The following is a 4,785-nucleotide window of genomic DNA, read 5'->3' as shown; positions in this document are numbered from 1 at the left end:
TGTGTGTGTGTGTGTGTGTGTGTGTGTGTGTGTGTGTCTCTCCCTGTGTGTGTGTGTGTGTGTGTGTTTACGGCTCCTTACGTTGACATTTCAAGCGAAGGACTCGGCTGAAACGTTGGTCCAGAAACCAGGGAAATGTTCTCAGAATGAATTGGTCCTGCAGACGGTCAGACGGCTCCAAACCAGAACAGAACTGGAACCAGAATAGAACCAGAACTAGAACAGAACCAACACCGCAATCAGAATCAGAACCATGTCGGCCCAGTTCCTTACAGACGCTGCGTTCTGAGGCCAGCATGGCGCCGACGTGAGACCAAGCGGTTCTGGTCTCCGGCGGTTACGGTGATGACGGAGCGTTGGCGGGTTCTACAGAAATCAACACGTTAGTTTGCATGTTGACATATTCTCACCATCAAACCCTCCAAATCCTTCAGTGTTTGAATCTATTAGCTGCTGTTAGCTTCTACTGCTAACAACACGAGACTCCCAGTCCTTCCGGGTTTCCATCTAGTGGAGAATGAGGACGTTCAGTCTGATAATATTCCCAGAATCGAAGTTCAGAGGAAACAGAGGAAAATATCAGCGAAGTCTAAATGGAGCAGAGAACGTGGAGAAATATTTTCTCATCTGCCTCCAGAGGTCAGTCTGGGTTTTCTCCCATTCACTTGGATCAGCGAACAGAAGCAGAAGTTAAAATGTAAAACCTCAACCTGCCTCCAGGAGGTACCGGTTTCTCAGCGGCCCGGGTCCAAGCCATCTGAAGAACAAGCAGCTGGTTTAACCAGGATGGAGAAGAAGTTTGGTTTCCTTCTGGGTTTCCTCTCAGCTTATAGAATCTCTGCTGGGAGCAGCTAAAGCCCAGTACCACCAGTAGAACCACAGCTGGTCTGAAGCATGTTGTTTGTTTTCTGCTGTGAGGCGAGTAGAAAGTTCCCCTGGTTCATCATCATCATCATCATGACCCTGGATCAGGTTCTGTCTGATTTCTGTTGATCGGCTGAGAACCAAGCAGCTGATTTCTTCATCATCATCACCATGGACACCAAACGCTCTTTCAAGGGTTTTAACTAGGCCATCAGCGTCACCTTCAGCTTTTTGTTCTGCATCAAAAACCAGGAAACTGAATTTAACTTCTTCAGGAGACGAGATGATCAAATGAGACACCTCGTTACCTCGGCATCCGTCCCTACACCTGACAGTCTGATGGCACTTCCTGTCTGCTAACACACCCCCTCTCTCTCTCACACACACACACAGGCAGAACTGATCTTCCTGCCATTCTCCAGTGATTCGGTTCTGAAAGGTTTCATTAGACTGGAGGGAATCCAAGCTGTCAGGAATAACCTGCCAACCGTCCAATTAAGACGACTGAGTTCTGACACAAACATGATTTAATAAACGAGTCAGTAGAAACCAACCAATCCGTGCTGTAGTTTTATCCTGGCCAGTATGGGACTGCTTTAGATGGCTGGAGATGTTTCCCATCAGCCCCTGCTCCTCCTGGCCGTCCAGCCGCTGCGCGCTGCCGGATCAGATGTCCGCCGGTTGCTCACACGCTGACGGAGGTCCACAAGCATCATCAAAGACTCGGCTGTCAACACACACATTCCTGTGAAGGAACACAGTGTTCACCCAAGCGAGATGTCAGATACCATCAGGCTGATGGGCCGCGGGCAAACCCTGGATTTCCCATGAGGCCGAGTGGCTGCCGGCGGTCCCACACAGACAGGAAGCGCTGGGACTGAGGGCGGGGGGCTTCGGGAGAAGAAAGGTACAGGACCATCACAGCCAGAGCAGCAGCTGGATGCTGGGCCGGATTCAACACTTCACTCCCATCTGGACCAGAACACGAAGTTAAAGAGTCCGGCAGACATATCGGCTCTGAAGCTGATTGATTATTGGGCATTTTAAAGGTTATTAGTGTTCATAACACAGTCTCTCTCAAAACCAATCAATTAAACTAATTCCTTCAGGAGAAAAACTATAATTTTCCAAAGACATACACTTAAAGAACAAAAAGTACTTTCTATCATTCATATTTATTGAAAGGACCAAAAATTCCCTAAAACTTATCAGGGAAACAAAACAAAATCACATAAAAAAATAAATGATTGTGCTTATGAACTAAAACCAGCAGCAGTCTCACTGTTTCCTAGGCAACCATCTATAGAAAAATAAACATGTTGTGTTTGTCAGAGCAGATTTCTGTTAGCTCATATTTATAATCATATTTATACGTGCTGCTGTTCTGAATAATGAACGTCTATTGGGATCAAAGGTGAGGAGTTCACGGTGTCCTGCTCCGTTAGCTACTTTGTTCTGATATGACGTGTATTTTCCTCATTGCCAGGAGGGCCGGATCTTTGGGAATTAAATTTCAAAGCTGTGCTGGTGGCCGGAGGATTCAGAGACACGTTAGCCAATCAGAAAGTAGGCCAAGCTGTCCGTGGTCATGTTTCACTGCTCACTTTGAAGCACGTTGATGGAAATCACAAAATCTACAATAACTTTCTCAATTTCTCACACACAAAAAAAAGTTACTTTCATGTGAAATGTTCTTTGGCTTTTCCAAAACAGCTAATGGCTAATGGCTAATGGGCTAAAGGAGAAACACGGATTGAAACCAGATGCTCCCACCACTGCTGGTCTGTGCCTTTCCCCTTACCAAAGGGGGAAACATTTCTAAACCCAAACCTGCAGCATGGAGAGGAAAACTCTCTCTGATTCATGGTAGTTAGCAACGTCCACTTCCTGTTTACATCTGATGACATCATGCTTTGCTGGTTGATTCTCTGCAAACCAGCAGATGGAAACACGACTAATTCATGTTTCCTTTTTGGCAACATTTTAAAACTTCACTCAAAACAAGTGGATGAAAACACAGCTTTCACTTTCAGTTTTAAGACTCGGCATCTACACAGCATAGCTCTAGACTGAGTAATGGCTGGACTGCAGCGACTGTTCCAGTGCTGAACACGTGGCTCCATCGGACCGCATCGACCTTTATCAGCACCTCCAGAAAACCAGCAGCATCAAATTACAGCTGGGACACGTTTGACAATCAACAGCATGAAGACGTAACGAACGAATCCTCCTGACGAAGCTCTACATACTGAACACAAATGCCAGGCCAAGAGTCGAGTCTGACTGACGCTCTAGAGTTCATCCGACTCTCAGACGTCGAGGGAAACATTATTTTAACGCTCAGATTCAAACTTTTATTACCTCTTTTTATTTAAGAGGGAACTGGGAGAATAAAAACGTTAGTTTGAGGTTATGAAGCACCAGAGGATTTCCTACAGACCACATCAGATCTGCTCAGGACAAGGTCAAAGTTCATATCGCCGTTCTCATCCCTCATGGAGTCATCAGAGTACAGATAAAAACACAGTTCACTGACAGCTGCGGCGCGCCTGGAAGACACGGAGGGGACAGGGGACACGGAGGACACAGGGGACATGGAGAGGACACAGAGGGGACAGGGGACACGGAGGACAGCATGGCTCCTGCTGGACTAGGAGGAACCATTTCTAACTCTAGCTGAAGTAACGTTACTTCAATGTGTATTTAACAAATTTAGAGCAAAAATGGATTCATCAAAGTTTACTTAAGTATTGAGTGATTACCACATAATTATTCACAAAATAACACATTTTGACCAGAATAACTTCACCAAATCAAACATTTTCAACCCTTAAGCATGTTAAACATACTTCTGTCTTCAACATGTTCTGATTTTCAAGCGGTTGGTGAAAAACTCCTTAGGGGGCCAATGTGCCTAGAGATTTCCCTGAATTTGGATTCAAATGAAGGAAAAATGCTTCATACAAAATAACATGAAGGGTTAAATCAGATAAAAGTTCAATAAAGTATTAAATATACAGAATTTGATTATTAAATCAGTGTCAACAGCTAGCATCGCTGAATCAGACTCAAGGCTGTGAAAAACACCAAACTAATGAATGATTACCTGGAAGTTCATCTGAACAAACAACAGGATAAATTATATTAAAACTTAAGAAAGTCAGATAACACCAGAGAACTTTCAACCTAAAACATAAAAATATTTTGGGATGAAACAACGACGGCTGCAGAAATGAACCCAGAAATCAGAAGGACTGGACCTGCTGGTTAACACCGAGCAAAACACCTGGATTCATCTGACAATCAGCAAAATCTAACAGTTAAGATCCGAGTTATAAACAGGATTCAGCGCCACCTGCAGGACAACACGAGAACCGCGGCAAGAAACACATCCAGACATTAAAACAGCAACAGGAGCAGCGTCACTATTAGCAATGAAACACAAATCTGAGCAGCATTTTTCCAGACCTACATTAGCATAATGCTAACCAGACCTACATTAACATTATGCTAACCGGACCTACATTAACATTATGCTAACCGGACCTACATTAGCATAATGCTAACCGGACCTACATTAGCATCAAATAAACCAGTCATGAACTGACCAACATTAGCAGCTGAGGAACAGAGGAGATAAAGAGCCAGCAGAGCAGCGTGGAAGCTAAAGCTAATTAAACTCACCGGAACTTCCTCCGCTCTCAGTCGCGGTGGGTAACGTCTCTTTCCTTCCTCTGTCGGCGCCATTATCATCTTTATCAGTTGCCCAAAACTTTCCCGCGTCTTCTTCTTCTTTGTTGCTTTTTGGCGGTTGGTTTGCATTACCGCCACCTACTGGTTTAAATGCATCTTTACAGGTGGAGGCTAAATTCACAGCGTATTCAGACATTAAATTCAGCGATGCTGATTGGTCAAACATTT

This window comes from Poecilia formosa, unplaced genomic scaffold (genome assembly GCF_000485575.1).
Source record: "Poecilia formosa unplaced genomic scaffold, Poecilia_formosa-5.1.2 Scaffold404, whole genome shotgun sequence".
Classification (NCBI taxonomy): Eukaryota; Metazoa; Chordata; class Actinopteri; order Cyprinodontiformes; family Poeciliidae; genus Poecilia; species Poecilia formosa.
This window is presented reverse-complemented; position numbering follows the sequence as displayed.